A 16830-nucleotide genomic window follows, 5' to 3' on the forward strand; every position below is an offset into this window, starting at 1 on the left:
TCAGTGTCCGAAACAAAAAGCAAGGATGGTATGGGAAAAAAAGGAAAAAAAAAATTCTGGTGGTGGAAGGAGTGTGTTCCTATCTGCCTCTCTTTTCTGAGAGGAAAATGTTTTCACGGTGCTCATGAAGGTACCAGCAGTTACCCCTTTTCCACTTGACTGGCAAGAGCGAGAGCACACAGCAACCCCCAGCTGTAAGGGGGTCTGGAAAATGAGTGCCTGGTTTTTAAAGACTTGACAGAGGGAGACAGCAAGGAAGAAGAGTGTTACAAATGACTGTAGAGGAGCTGAGTTGGGTGATGGCTACAAGGAAGCCCAGGGGAGATGCACCCTAACCTAATGCTCAGTCAACATGTTCTCCTTCCTGACATCAGACCTTGGTGCGCTCCCCACTCTGCATGCCTGCCGCCTTTGCCACACGCACCAAGGGCGCCACTGAGGGATCAGGGCACTGAGTCCTGCTGCACCCTAGTATATTCTCGGAGTAATCCACAAGACAGTACCATGAGAAAGTGATCAGGTTGGCTTAAAAGGTAAAAATCTAGATTTCATTTTGGAAATTTTTGAAAAATACTATCTCTGGCTTTAGACCACTTTGGTTTTTTATTGCCAAGCCACTTCTCAATAACTGTCTACCTTTGGCAAGTTAGATTGCTCAGCTTCGATATCTTTCTAAGCAAAATGAAGACAGTGATGTCCGTACCAGTCTTTGTAAGGATTAAATACAAATGTACATTTAGAACACCTGGAACATCATAGATGCTCAATCAATGTGAGGATTAACAGCGAATGACTGGAGTAGTTGGTGTGCTCCCTAAGTCAAGAGCAAAGGACCCCTTGAAGGTGTTGAAAGTGAGGAGTGACTCAGAGAAATTCTGCCGGTTGTGTATGAGCCTTGGAGGATGGGTAGGGACAACAGAGAGAGAAAAGACGATGTTCTGGATGTAGAGGAACTAGAGAAATGTCGAGATAAGATTTGAAAGTAACTTATGTGGAGACTTCAAGCTGTGAGTTGCGGGAGATAAAAACTAAATGCTCGCAGATTTTGGAGTGTCCCGAGGGACAGGCAGGAATCTGAACTTGATTCTGTAGGTAAAAGGAAGGCATTGGAGATTTTTGAGCAAGGCAGTGGTATAACCCCATTCTGACTTACTTGAGGAAAATTTTCCTCTCCTTTATCATACCATTTAAAGACAATATTTTCATTGATAGTTGATCAACCTGTTCCCAGGAGCAACTTTTTGCCTTATGTCAAGATATTGGCAATGTTGGTTTTTCTTTTTTTTAAGTTTAGATAGTTAAGTGATACAAAGACAGAAACTGATTGTTATACAGAACTATACAGAAGTATAAAACAGAAGAGGGTGTTCTCCTCCGTAGGGATTTTTTGCATTTTTTTGCTTATATTTCTTGTATGTAATTTGGATATAGTATTGCTATTAGAATTGGCCTATACTTGGAGGCTTCTGGAACCACATTAACTGGTTCAAATCCCAGCTCCATCCCTCTTTGGTATGTGATCTTGGGAGTTATTAACCCATCTGTGACTCAATTTCTTAATATGTAAAATGGAGAGAGTAATAGTATCTACTTTTACATATAAAGCACTTTAGAATAGACAGTGTGTGGCACGTAACAGGTGCTCAGTACATGTTATTAGTTGCAATTGCTCAACTTAATTTGTAAACATGTTTTTCTCTGTCAGTCCCCATTAAGTGACAATCTCACTTGCAATGAACCTTGATGTGACTTGCCTGGAAAGGGAGAAACCCGCATTTACAGAGCATCTGCTTGGCACTAAAATGGTATCCTCACTACAACTACTTTGTTAAAACCTTCGGCTGCACTGGGAACTGTGCCAAGTAGTTTGTATGTATTTTTTATTATCTCCATTTTGCTGATGAGGAAACGGAAGCTCAAAGAGAGTTTTAAAGTTTACTTACATCACGTTCACCTAGCTAGTTAGGAGAGAGAATTCCAGCTGAGGTATGTGCAACATCAAAACTCAGATTATTTCCCCTAGAACATCACGGAAAACATTGTGTGCTGGGGGTTAGGACATCTGGGTACCATTCTGAACATCAGCCCTTAATAACTACAATTCTGTGAAATTACTTAATCTCTCTTATAGTATTTATTAAAAAAGTGGGTATACTATTATTGCCCTGCTTGTTCCAGAGTTGATATGAGAATTAAATGAGGTAATAAATGTGATAGTAGTATAAAAGCAATTCTAGTGCAAGGAAATTAAATGACATTTGAGTGAATGAAATAGAAGAAATCATCATCACCATCATCACCACCATCATCGATAAATATAGAGAGTAAACTGGAAACAAGAGAAGGTAGAAATCAATCATGAGCCTTGTACTCGGCATTGTCCCATCTCGGCTGCACAGTGCTCCTTGGGAAGTTAAAAGATAGATCAGGACGTAAAAAGAATTGTGTGGAAAGTAACACAGGCAAGACTTTTGAAAGAAATAAACATCATTGACTTAGAAAGTAATTTACCCATAATTTGGATAAAATTAGTTTCTCTACACAGTTGACATCTTATTATCCACATCAGTTAAATATTCAAGTGAAAAAAATTAATTTTATTTTGTGAATCAAAAGATAGGCTGTGTTTTAAGAAATAACACACGTTGACAATTAATTTGAGCTGCTTGGAACACTTTGAAAAATTAAAAATTTATAAACACAGCACACGCTCATGTGTCTGTTGTAGTTAACAACCATATGTTGCCTGGATAAGAATTCATTATTCTCCTCACTGTTTTTTCTGTTATTTGCTTGTAATGAGACTTTAATCATTAACCATTTGTTTCCATTCCATAGATCCATATTGAGTCAAGTTGTGTGCATTAAAATTAAAATGTCTTTTGGAAGTGAATAAGTCAAATAACACTTACATATTTAGCATCTATTTAAAAACATTTAGGAATTGAAAGAGCACCTTATGCTCTCATAATCATATTAGAACCGTGGGGTCCTCTTGAGTTTGAAGTTGTAACCTCTGATCTCTAGGGTCCTTTCTGCTTTGAAACAGGAAGGGTTGGCAGGGAGCAGAGTACCTCTTTCACGCACATGGAAATCGTACAGATCATGCACTCACTATGCTAATATAATAACAGAGGATGCATATAGAAAGATACTTATCTTTTCCAATTCATAACTCCAGTTTTTTGGGATTCTCCCAACTCAGCCAGATGGTGAATAAGGTCTCTAATCAGATCCAGAATGTAAGAGAAAGAGAATGTATGTACGTTTTGGAGCTAGATGATCCACTTGGCTTCTAAGAAGCTCCTGCCAAGAAAATTTCAACAAAGAAACAATTTATATCGTGTAAGCTTTAAAAGAAAGAAATAGTTGTAGTTGTGTTTTCTTTGTCTACATAAGGCTTTTTGAAGTGGAAACGGTGCTTGATCAACATTTAAAATGCATTGCCAGGAAGACCAGGCCACAGATACTTTAAGTGCTGTTAGAACAATGGTTGCAGTAATAGCTTTGAGAAATGTGTTACTGTCAGTATCATCAGCCTCCTGGCTTCAGGGCTGGATCATTCTGATCATTCTGATCTCTGTCCAATTGTTATTTTTTCAAAGACTGTTTTGATCATTCTCTAAACCCCGCTACTCTGTATCTTCCCAGACTGCCGTCTTACTCTCTACAGGACTTACTATTCCCCGAGCTTCTATCCTGTATTTATGCTTTATCTGCCTTGCTCCTGCTTTTCTCCCTTACCCCCCACCCCCACTAGAATGTAAGTTCCAGCAGAGATTTGGTCTGCTTTGTTCATTGCCGTATCTCCAGTGTCTCAAAAAATGTCCGACACAGAAAGTTCCAAGCAAACACTTGTTGAATTAATGAATGGATGAATGCATGGCTAAATAGGCTCTCTAAGACCGACTCAGGTCTGTGGGAATGCAGGATGCAAGGGTATAGTAAGATGGGCCACTGTATTGCTGGGGAAGGGAGGGGATATCATTTAGAAGGCCAGAGGGTGAATAGACTTTGTACCTTCTTTCAGGGTCAAAATTCAGAAACTCAAAATTAGTATCTGGTTCAATGGGCATTAAGAACAGGAAACGAGATTTAAAAGAGTATCAGGAACTTCAGAGAGTCAAATAAATATAACAACGAGGTATAAGGACCTTTCAGCATCAGGAAATTCAAAGCTTGTTCCTCTTGAGCACTGGCGGAGTCGGGGGAAGGTGGTTCTGTCTCGCTATTTCACTAATCAGGGTAAACAACTCCCACAGGTTTTATTCCAAGCTGATTTCACTCAGCTTCGGTCCCCAGTACTCCTTTTCACTCTCAGAAATAGGCATAGAGTCCTATTATTTGCAAACACTCTGGACAGGAGCTGAGTGGGAGGACTTTTGCTAACGTCTCTCAGCTTGGTAACACTTCCCTTGACTCAACTCGGAACTGGGTCTCTGCAAATCCCTTATCTGTTTTGTCAGCTGGCTCACTGTTACCTCTGCCAGTAGAGGGAGCTAGAGGGAGGGTGGCTGCCTGGAAGAGAGAGAAGGGCCCTGCTTCTTCAGGTCCGTTTCTTGTTCATCTTAGCAACACCATAGCAATGGATGTTCACCCTGGCAGTGGCAGGGAGTTCTAGGAGCAGTAGTTTTCCAGGTTGTTGTAGGCCCAGCCTCGTGGGATCCCCCTCAGGGGTAGAAGTGCTGGCAGACCAGGGCCACCTGCTCAGAGGTTTGAGTCCCGGCTCTTCTGATGCCTTCTACAAGCCTGTACCCTCTCAGAGGAGGACATCCATCCTAGGTCCTTGGGACCCCTCCTCTTAAGCATCCCCAGTTCCTTCTCTTGTCCTCCCAACACTGGGGATAGATGCTCGTTCTTACAGTTACAACCTCTATAATACTTCTGTCCCTTATTTACATTTTCAGTTCTTCAAAACCTAACGAACTATACTTTGCATTAAATTTTTTGTAAAAATAATTGATACGATGATGGCTACCTTCTGACTGGATACTGACTCAGACAAACCTAGAAGGATAACTGGGTTTTAATGGAGAAGTAAGGGGTTCTCAGTTTACTATTTCAGGCTGGTTCAGAATTATCCTCCCAAGCAAGATCTACAGTCTAATACTATTCAAATAATACGGATGGGTAGGTAAAGGAGAGGGACAAGAAACGACATTAAAATCTAAGGGACAGAGCATACATGTTAATAAAATAAATGTTATTAACTATGAGAACCATCATAGAACTACCTGAATTATAGAGGTTGACATGATAATAAAAGAAACAAATGTGAAAGGAGTTCTCAAAGGAGGTGATTCATAATGCACTGTCGAAAGAGAGAAAAAGGAATCAGATGTAAGATACTTTATTATTTTAATTATATGTGGGAGTAGAAAAGGGCAAGCAGAAGTAATAACACTGAACAGTTTGTCTGATGGTCAGCATCAGTGGATGCAGCTTTGTATTTCATGCTGGTAGACGAATGTAAGCTCTTTTTTCCTCTAACATAAAGGCTCTCACATTAAGGATATAAAGATAGCTCATCTTTATATCCAATATTCAAGGAAAACAATCTAATTGCTCTTTTCTTAAACACAGAAACACATTTATCCTTTTATCATTTTGTCATTAGTATTATATATTTATTTTAGAATAGACTATACAGATAAGCCAAAAATAGTATCATTCAGATGATACTAACATTAATATCTGTGTGTGTGTTCTCTAGATTCTCTAGATGTTTTTCTGTGTGCTTAAGTATTTGTGTGTGTATTTATGTGCCTATTTGGAAATATATAAATGTTTATAACTTGCTTATTTGCTTAAAATATATCAAGAATAAAATGTTTTCCCCATCCATAGTATCACAGAATAGTTACGTTGGCTTATTGCCCATTTCCTCTTAGATTCATTTTCTGTTTTCCTACTCTGTTCTGAATTGCAGGGAATTACGTTATCGCAAATGGTATCCTCTAATTTCCAGGTAGGTTCACTAAAGTGAGGAACTGGTGGAAGCTTGGAAAGGAAAAGCCAGTGTATTTCTCCACCTTCCTCTTTGCGTTGAGTGTTATTTCTGACAGCGATAAGTCTCTTTTTTCACCCGCAGCAAGAGTAGGGCAGCCCCTTCCTCTGGCCCCAGATTCTCCCAGATTCTCTTGCTTTGGTTCCCACTGGAAGCCTCTCTCCCTTAGGAAGGTCTCAACTTCTGGATCCGGTGACACCACTTCCTTCCCATTGTCAGTCCAGGTGTAGTGTCTTCCCCGTGTTGCTGAACTCTGTGTTGCCTCATCATCCCCTTCGCCTTCTCGGTTCAGTTCTTCTGTCACCTATAAAGTCCTTGACTGGACCCTGGCTGACAATGACTCAACTGCTGAAACCTTTTCCATTTTATGCATATGCCGTAATATATTTAATATTGCTTCATTACTTAACACTTGCAGTGCTTCAATCTCCTGCCATTATGAACAAAGCTACAGTAAACATCTTTGCCTTTTAGTCTAACCTTGACTTTATGGCTTTATTTCAAACCAGATTTGGCCCAGTTTCCCTCAATACAGGTTAAAACATTTAAAATACCTACCCAAAGTGAGTAATAATGAGGGAGATGATGCCAATAATAACTAACATTTTATGAGTCCTTCTACATGCCAGCTTTTCTTTTAATATAACCATGTGATCTACTTGTTAGTGCATGCCAGGTGTAGCATGTTTTTTTTCCTTCCAATTGATTTAAGAAAAAAAATTATTTCTCAAATTAAATTTTAAGGGACAAATATATGTGTATAATAACAATGTGTGAAAATAATGGTAGTTTTGTGTTCTCTTTTCTAAAATTTATAGCTCTCAATGTTGTCTTTTCTTTTTTCTTTTGCTTTCTGGTAGGGGAAAAGATCTTATTGTTTTGGTCAAAATATCCAAAACAATACTGAATAATTCAATTATACTGAACAGTCTTTTATCATTCTGAACTTTAATGGGACTGTATTTAGTATTTAACTGAAGTATGGTTGTTTTTAATCCTTTTATTGATATTTTTCAAGTGTCATTTCTGCATCTTTTTTATGGTTTTTATTTGATGATCTATTTATATGATAAATTGCCTTAAGAGACTTCCTAATAATAAATTATACTTTGTTTATGGAATAAATCTGTGCTAGTTTTCCCATTTGTTCTAAGATCTATTCCCTGTCCTTATCCTTGGTAACGCTGAAAGTGATCATGCAAACCACATTTCTCAGGCTCCCTTGAAAACAGAATTTCAATTAAGTTTGGCTGTTGGGTCTCTACATTCATTTTGCCAAATACTCAGTAAGTGAGACTTTTTTAATCTGAAAGTTGAAGCTTCTCTACATCTCAGGTAATTTTCTTCTAATTTTTCTGATTATTGCTCTACTTCTGTCTCTTTTATATTTTCCTTCTCCAAATCCTGTTGTAGGTGAATGAAATCTCCTGGTCCTTTCAACTGTGTCTATTTTGAGTATATTCACCATGTTAATTTCCTTTTTTCCTTGTTCGGAGAAAATTTCTTAAGCCTCTCGTTCAATTAATGGAGTCCAATTTTTTAAAAAACGCATATTTTATCAGTCACAGCCTCCATTACATATTCACCCTAATTATGTTGATCATCTGAAGATAATTTTTCCTTATCCCAGATTTGTAACTTCTCATAAGATACAAGTTTCTCTTGAATCTTTTTGAAAATATAAATAAAAGTTGCTAACATACTTTTCTTTGACTTTCTCTATAGTGGAAAGCACTTATTCTGATTTCTCAGAACGATCTCTTTGTTTGGAACCATTGGATGATTTTTAGATTTGCAGCCTTTTCTCTACTCATCCTTAACTGAGAGATGTATATCTATTTAGTTTCTGTGTTAGTGGCTGAGAAGGATTCAGCCAGAAACTTTTAGATAACTGTTCAGATATGTTGTTCCAGACAAAAGAAGGCAATGTTTGTGGTATGTCTGTTTTACTCTGCGAAGAAAGAGGTCGGATCGCCTGTGACGTGCAGGAATGGGTTGGAATGGGTTTAAGTGGGAGGTGTTTGCAGGCTGCAGAGCACATCCCTGCTTGGCTTCTTTCCCGCCTGTGCAGGTGCAGACAAAAGTTATCTGGGGCTACTTCCCTGCTCTAAGTGGTGTTGGGAGCACACCAAGTAAGCACTTAGGCCAACTATCCCACACGCTCAGATCGCTCATGCATTTGACTTCTTAATATTTGCTCCCTGGACTGCCTCACCTTTAGCGCCTATGACTCTGTACCAGAATCCATGATGTGTCTGGAAGGAGCTACTGTTGGATGTCAGTGAATTTTACTATTGAGGTTTACATATTTTTCCAAATAATTTTCAAGCCCACAACACTGAATATCTCTTTTGGGTGGCTTCCTTTGTACTGTCTGAGAACACCTAGGTGTTTTGAGGTCGGCTAAGGGATCAGTGTGGTTTCCACACCCACGGGAAGAGTTTGCCTGTAAACTTTCCACTGCCATGTGGTACATACTGCAAAGTGGCCCTGCCCCATGATCAGCTCCTGAGGCCTGAATGAGGAGAGGACTCTCATATCTCCTGAGAACCGAGATCCACCAACTGGGCCTCATCCTGGGTTCTCGGAGCTCAGTTCCTTCAGTTTCCACACCCGACCTCTTCCCAGGTCCCCCCACATGGATCCGGAACCCCAGCTAGAACAAGACCAATTCTGGTGCACTTCCTCTGCTAGATGTAAAGCTAGTGTCCCCTTCTTGTTATTGGGGTTCTGTAGTCAAGCTAAAAAGTTAGACTTTCAAAACACAGAAAGTCCAAATATGCTGACATTAAGCTGACAGCGAGATTACTCCTCAGCTTTATCGGTGAGACTATCTCAAGTGTTTCCGGGGCGAGTAGGGAGGTTATACCCTCAGTTCTTGGTGGAGGGAAATTCCCTAAGGGACGCCAGAGTATCTCTTCCTACCCTGCAGGCTGGCATCTTTAAGAATATTCAGGGGACTTTCTGGCTCCTGTCTCACCAGAGGTAGAAAAATTACCTTCCCTATATAATCTCTGAAGTGTCTCCCTACCTGTGTTCACTGTGAGCCTACCCATCTTCTCTAAATGCGGCACTGCCTGTGACCAGTACTGTCTGTGGTTGAGCCTCTGTGCTACTTAATTAGCACACTGCCTGGGCAGATACGGCTCGGTAGTGACTCAGATCCCAGAGCTCAGGGCTCCACGGCAGCCAGTGCATTTCCCGAAGTCACTAATGAGGTTAAAACTTTCCTCCCACTCTTCCAACTGCTGCAATTTGAGCTGGCCTTCAGCCCCCATTTCTCTGAGACAGAGATAGTTTAATGAGTTTTGCTGGCGACACACTCCATTTACTTCTGGGACATGCTGTCCTTTCTTATCTATTTATTCATCAGTTGGTTGGGCTTTATCTTAGTGCCCGCTCATCTACTTTAGAGGTTCATGGATGATTCTGCCCAGAGGATGTGGCACCTCTTTGTTTCTCCCTCCTTGAGACTTGAGTTTTCTTTGGTCTTTTCAAGGGGGCATTGGGATTGATAAGGACATTTACTGAGCACTTACCATAAATAAGATGTAATGTTACATATTTAGACAAGACGCAATCTTCTACACGGCCAGTTTTACAGATGAGACCGAGAGTCTCTGTGCTTGTCTTTTACAAACCTATGCAAATGAGAAAACAGAGACTCAGGGAGGGTTACCTACCTGCCCAAGCTTACCATTGATTACTCGTGGCGTCTGAGATGGTGACGTCAAACAGACAGACATGTTCATTGTTGACAGCAACACTTTGGGAGGTGGCGTGATAAGACACATTCTGCTCCAGTTGTTTTATTCCTGTTCACTGGTACCAAAGAAATAGTCTATTAGGAGGAGAATATACACAGACCTATGCATTGCAGTACCACTCATTTTAGGAAAAAAGAAAGGAGGGAGAAACCTAAATGTTTAATAGGGTAGTAGTTGAATGAATGACGGTACATAAAGCATAATGAAACATGAAGCCATTCTGAATACAGAAAATACTTGACATACTATGTAGTGAAACTTGACTATAAAATAGCAAGTATGGCAGTATTAATAAACACGAGTGCAGAATGAGGGATGGTGTGTTATGACGATCTCTTTCCAAGCTCCTTTAATTACTGTGATATTATCTTTTCTATTAAAAATCAATGATCCGGTACTTGATTTAGCCACTCAACTCATTTCCTCCTTTCTGGCTTCCAGCTCTTCCGGAGTGAGTGCGCTTCTCCGACTGCCTTCTTCCTTTCCCAGTCCTCTCTACTCTGACTTCTATCCTGACAGTATAATGTCTCCAGTCACCATCACCACCTTTGTGCTAAATCTTTTCTTAGATCTTGGTTACTTTGAACTTTATGTAAACTTTAATGCCATCGACTTTAATACTGTATCCTAAATCCTTTATTTTCCCCTAATGCATTATGATAAAAAAAATTTCAGCCATGGAGAAAATTTGAAAGCATAGTGCAATTACAACTAGGTTAAAAATTACTCATATTTTATCACATTTGCACTCCTTTCTCATATATGTATTTCTAATGTAAATAAATATATATGTTGTTTTTGCCGAACCATTTGAAAGTAAGTTACAGTTATGATCCCCCACTCCTAAATAAATCTACACACACCTCCTCAATGTGGGATAGTCCTCAACTTAGCTACATTATCACATGCAAGAAACTAACAGTTTCCTAATGTTATCTAATATTCAGTATATTTAGATTTATTCAGTTGTCCCTAATCTTTTGTGACTGTTTGTTTTTAGCCAGAATTCATTCAAAGTTGGCATATTGTACTTGACTGTAAAGTCTCTTACTGTCTTTAAAACTAAGTTTCCATTATTTTCCCATGACATTTTCACATTCTGAAAATTCCATGTAGATATATTTAAATTATTTCCACTCATGTTCAGTTTTGTAATTTGTTCTTTTTTCCTTTCTCATTTAATTTTATGTTGGGAATACATGTAAGTCATTCACATGGTCTGAAGGTCAAAACTGTAAGAAAAGTTATTATCATATGACTCCCAGAGATATCTGTTTTCTTAAGTTTCTGGTTCATCGGTTCTGTGTTTCATTTTGCAAACATAGACATATACTTAATTCTTGTTTGCTAAAAGCATTGATATATTAATTCCTCTTTCTTCTTACACAGAAAATAGCATGCTATAAACACTGCTTTGTGGAAACCATCTGTATCAGGTCACAGAGATCACATTTCTCTGTAAGAGTCGCATTATAGTCTATTGTGTGGGTGATCAACATCCTTCATTGATAGACTTCTGTTATGTAGGGAATGCCACAATTAATAACCAAATGCATGTACTTTTTCATATTTTTGGAGATTTCTTTTCAGGCTAGATCTTGAGGTGGGATTCTTGAGTCAAAAGGTAAATGCATGCGTAGATGTGTTCATTGTTTCCAAATTCTCTCCCGGAGTCAGCACTGCCTTCCTGACACTCTCCATTTGGCTACCAGAACATTAAGTTGTTTCCTTTTGACTTCTGACTTTTTTTTTATTGTTCATCAGAAATAATTTCCCCTTCTAACTATATCGTTTATCCATTTGTTCAATAAACATCTGCTGAGTCTAATGCAAGGTACCAGTATTTGAGAGATGAGCGAGTCACAGCCCCTGATTTTAAGGAGCTTACACTTTAATGCAGAGTAACTTGCAAATTGATATTGAAGCATAAAGAGTGATGTGCTGATCGAAGCATAAAGAGTGTTGTTGGATTCTGTGGGGAGTCCAACCTGGATTTGCTGAAAAAATCTTTGAAGAGGAGTGATCTTTGAGAAGGTTTATGAAGGAAGTGAGAAAGGGCAAACAGATGAACAGAACTTTGTGTTAAGACATTGTGATGGAGCCTGGTGCATTGAGGGTGGGAGAGGGTCAATGAGGCTGAAGCACCGGGTGTGTGTGAAGAGGTGTGGCAAGAAATGAGGCTGAACAGGTTGCTGGAGGTCAGCTCATGCAGGATGTTGTATGTCATGTGAGAATGGGGTTTTTATCTCACAAAGCAAGAAGAAAATGGGATATAATTAAACAAATGTGTGTTCATTATATGCTAGATATCATACTGCATAATCACTGAAGATACAAAGTCAAAGATAAAAAGATATGAAGTCAAGAAACCCTTAGGTATGTAGCACAAATAAGCCATTGAGGAGAGCACGCACTGGGTACCATGGAAGCACAAAAACAGGACACCAGACTCTTAATCTGCCCTATACCTGCTCCTTCTCTTGGATTCTCAATTTTCATAAAGTAGCAAAGTGGTTTAAGCCACAAATCTGTGAGTCACTGTTGGCACCCTCTGTTTCCTAACCCCCACATCCAATACATCACCAGGTCCTGCTGATTTCACCTTCAAAACGGATCTCAGAATTTTCCTGTGTTAGTCAGTTCAGGCTGCTATAACAAATTACTGTAGACGGGGTAGCTTAAACAACAGACGTTTATTATTAACAGTTCTCAAGGCTGGGAAGTCCAAGATCAAGGTGCTGGCCTACAGTGTCTGGTAGGAGCCCAGTTCCTGGTTTGTGGATGGCTGTCTGCTCATTGCATCTTCATTTGCTGGAGAGTAGAAAGAGAAAGGCAAGCTGTCTCGTATCTCTTCTTCTAGAGTCACTAATCCCGTTTGTGAGGGCTCCGCTCACATGACCTAATTACCACCCAAATGCATTACCTCCTAACACCATGACATTGGGGGTCAGGACTTCAACAAATGAATTTGGGAGGCACACAAACATCATACCTATAGCATTTCCTTCCCATTGTCTTGTTCGGATTGTCTTGACTGTCAGTCTCCCTGCTTTTACTCTTTCCCAAATCTCAATCATTCATAGTAGCCAGAGTGAATGAACATTTTCCACATAAATCTGATCCTCTCAATGCTTACGCCTTCCCAATGCATGTTGCATAAATTTCAAACTCTTAACAAATCCTATATGCATATATGATCTGGTTTCTCTCCAACACTCCAGTTCATCTTGAACTGTTTCCCTCTTACTTATCTTCATTGGGTGTCTGGCAGCTTCTGGAGCATACAAACCTCTTTCTACCTCAAGGCGTTTGTACATGCTATCTTCTCTGTCAGAAGCACATTTCCTTGCCCACCTCTTCTCATGGCTGCCTCCTCCTCATCCCTCAGGTCTCCAGGTACATGCCACTTGCTCAAGGAGGTCTTCTCTTACATATAATCTGCATTAAGTTACATTCTGACTTTCTCAAAGCAACGTGAGTTTTTTCTATATGTCTACTGGGGGATGAATTGCTCCGACACCTCTAGAGTGTAAAAAAAAAAAAATCTCATCTCTCTTATTTTTCTAAAGAACATATTACACAGCTCAGGAGCCCCAGTCGCCAAGAAAAAGAGTTCATTTAGATGGAGATGGGGGACAGACTGTTTCCTTGATCTGTGTTGTCAGCTTGGCCCCTTCTGCTGAGTGATGCCGATGTTGAGGTTTGTCTGCCGTCAACTACTGCTCCGTGAACGACTACAGTTATGCTTCTTTACCATCCAAAAGTTTGCTCACCAGGGTCTTTGCCAGGATATCAAGGCCTGGGGGTCTCGTGTGGATAGCCAGAGTTGCCACTCACCCATCTCAGCTGGAAGTCTTCCTACTGCAGGAAAAATAATGTTAAAAAGGATCTTAGTTTCTGTTACCCAGAAGCACATGAAGCTCCTCCTCCCCTGTACCACTCTTCATGAACTCAACTCCAACTTCCATTTGGGGACTGTCTTTGAAACTCCTTTGTCTTCTAGCACCAGCTTCGCCTCTCCAAACCCCACTTTGAAAAACCCGTCCTAATACCTCTGCTGTGTTGACGTCCACTGTGTCTCAGTGTGGTAACCACTCACAACATGTGTCTACCAGCACTTGGAATGTGGCTAGTCCAGCTGAGATGTGCTATAAGTGTCAAATACAATGGGTTTTGAAGCGGTATGAAATGATACTTTATTATGTTTCTATTCCACAGTAGACCTTCCAGAACAGAGGCCTGGACCTCATCCCCACTCAGCATCTCCATCTCCAGGGCATGGGTGCCCTGAACTACGACACATAAAGCCTGAATAGCTTTCCGTGGGAGGAGACGGATAAATTACCTTTATATATTTTTTTCTTAATAAGTCAGTTTCAGCCCCCAAAAGGCACAGGGTAATTTCTTTATTAAATTATTGGTACATCATCGTCCTGCCACAGCAGTCTCGTCACAACCTGTAATTATATGTGATTTGGTTAATGTTTGATTCATCACTAGATATAAGCTTCATGAAGGTAGAGATTATTTCATTTTTGCTCACCCCTATATTCCTAACACCTGGAAAATTTTGAGTAACTTTCACAATATGTGTGGAATAAATGAATGGGTCATGGTGAGGAAAGGATTTCAGAAGGAAATTCCTTGAGTTAAATTCTGAAGAATGAGTCGAAATCAGTTAGACAAGGAAGAAAGAATTACATTTCTGATAGAAAACAGAATGCAGGAAGGATGAAGCCATGATTCACCATGGCTTTCCAAGAGCAGAATCGTGATGGGCAGGAGCCAGATCATGGATGCTTTTTTTTTTTCTTTCCAATAGGTACTGGTGATGTTGTTCCTTATAAAAGAAAATAACAACATTAAATTTATGATGCTGTCAGACTGTGGGCTGGAGGAAAGGGTAGGTACAGAGAGAGCTTTGTCATAAATCACATATTGGGATGAAGGGAAACGGTAAACTTTATGGGAGATATGTGAGCTTTGATATTGAAACCAGACCTGGATGTGTCTGAAGTCTCAGATCTTGAAGTTACCTTCTCTGAGACAATGGTGTTCTATCCCTTTATGTAGGCATCATGGAGTAGAGGATCCGCCTAGCAAAGTGCTAAATAAGGAGCCCCACAAATACACGCAGGGGCAAGAAATACAGAAAACCAGTCTGATTTGTTTATTTGTGACACTATGGGCACGCCATACCAATCCTTGCTAATTAACCTTATTATTCTGAGCAGCAACGTATGCTTCCCTGGCCACTACTGCACAAAATGTTGACCATTGGCTGGGTCCTACCAGCTGGCATGCCACCTCCCCATTTCTCTCTGCTTCATCCCTGGTACCAGAGGTCTCACAGTTCTTCTGGCTGAAGCCATCAGCACCTTTAAGAGTAGAGTTGTTGTCTGAGTCCCTCTGGCTTTGAGCCTTGTCCCCTGACACTTCCCTGTGGCTGATGCTGTTGGGTGCTGCCCTGCCCACCACGCTCTCAGGGGGAACACTAGGTGATGACTTTAATTCTGTACTTCCTTGGAAGTCACTTTCTGTCCTCAACCTGATCCAGGATGCAGGTTCTGTATGAGTTTTCTATTGCAGCCATGACAAATGACTACACATTTAGTGGCTTAAAACACCACCAACGTATTACCTTATAGTTGCGTAGGTTGGCAGTTTGGACACAGAGTGGCTCAGCTGGGCCCTCAGCTTTGAGTCTACCAAGGCTGGAATCAGGGTGTGGGAAGAGCTTTGTTCCTTGTCTGGAGGCTCGGGGGATAAATCTGCATGCCAGCTCATTCAGGCTGCTGGATGAATCCACTTCCTTGTGGTTGTGGGACTGAGGTCCCTATTCCCTTGCTGGCTGTTAGCTGGGGTGAGATCTTTGCTCCCAGAAGCTACCTGAGTTTATTCTCATATTTTCCATGTGGTCTGTTCAGTAATGGCATGTTAAGGCCCTCTTATGTTTCAGATCTTTCCCACACATCTTTCTGACTCCAGCTGGAGTTTCTCACTGCTTACAAGCCATCATGTGATTGGATAGGCCCTCCTGGAAAATGCAGGGTAATCTCCCTGTTTTAAAGTCCATAACCTTAATGACACTTGTGAAATCTCTTTTGCCATGTAATGTAACATGGTCACAGGTCCAGTGATAAGAGTGCCTACATGTGTGGGGGTACTTTCTGGCTACTGAAAACTCCAAGTTTCCCCTTGTCTACTTTGGGTGAAGAGGTGGTACCACTTCTCATGATAACAAAGGTACAATTGTGAGCCTGCTAGTTTGGGCTAAGTGATTTATATTCAGCATGTCATTTAATTCCTGCAGCAATTCTGGAAGTCTCTCCTTATACCAACCAGAAAACAAGATTCCAGTGATGGGACTAATAAGCAAATAGATTATGTTGATAATAATAAAAATGATCATAGATAATACTGTAGGTGCCATGGAATAAAAATCCTTGACATTGGCTTTAACCCTAAGAATGGCTTGTTCTAAAATGGTTTGCAAGAGTGACACTGTGATGAAAAGTCCAGCACTACCTTTGACTCACGAGAGGAAAACCATTCATAGCCAGGGAGGCAATGGTCCCCATCAGTGAGCACAGCCATAATTAAGGGTCTGAGAAATGAAGTCATAAGGAGGTGAGGTGAGGGCAAGGAAGAAGTTTCAAGTAACAGGTGAAGGCACTTCAGCACTGAGTCTGTGGACAGAAACTGTGTGTCAGAAGGTGTCCTTTGCAGGTACCTAGTGCGGGGATGGATGGATGAATGAGTGCAGAGGTTTGAAGGTGTAAAGCTGGATCTTGAAAGTTGCCCATAACCTTGTCTTTTCAAAGCACCTTTGTGGAACCCCTTACCCGCTGCTTGAAGTAGCGGATATGCCATTTGCTGCAGGTATAAACTGAAGCGTTCCCTGGGGATGACCCCAGGGAAGCTATGAAAACATTAAAGGTAAACCAATTTCCCAAATGTTGAAGGCGAAACATAAACAGTAATATAAACAAACAAATAAGAAAACACAAACCCCTCGAGGAAGCTTCTAGAAACAATCAGTGAAAAGGCTCTTTC

At 40.5% G+C, this 16830-nt stretch overlaps 1 long non-coding RNA gene across 5 annotated transcripts in view; it reads left to right on the forward strand.

The window, feature by feature from the left end:
• LOC140697383 (uncharacterized) overlaps nucleotides 1-16830 on the forward strand; it is a 187657-nt gene that overhangs the window by 168115 nt on the left and 2712 nt on the right. For all 5 annotated transcript variants that reach the window (XR_012074356.1, XR_012074355.1, XR_012074359.1 and 2 more), the window contains one exon: nucleotides 14597-14677. This is a non-coding gene — a long non-coding RNA (uncharacterized lncRNA). The remainder of the gene's footprint in view (nucleotides 1-14596; nucleotides 14678-16830) is intronic.

The sequence above is a fragment of the Vicugna pacos genome, chromosome 7 (genome assembly GCF_048564905.1).
Source record: "Vicugna pacos chromosome 7, VicPac4, whole genome shotgun sequence".
Lineage (NCBI taxonomy): Eukaryota > Metazoa > Chordata > Mammalia > Artiodactyla > Camelidae > Vicugna > Vicugna pacos.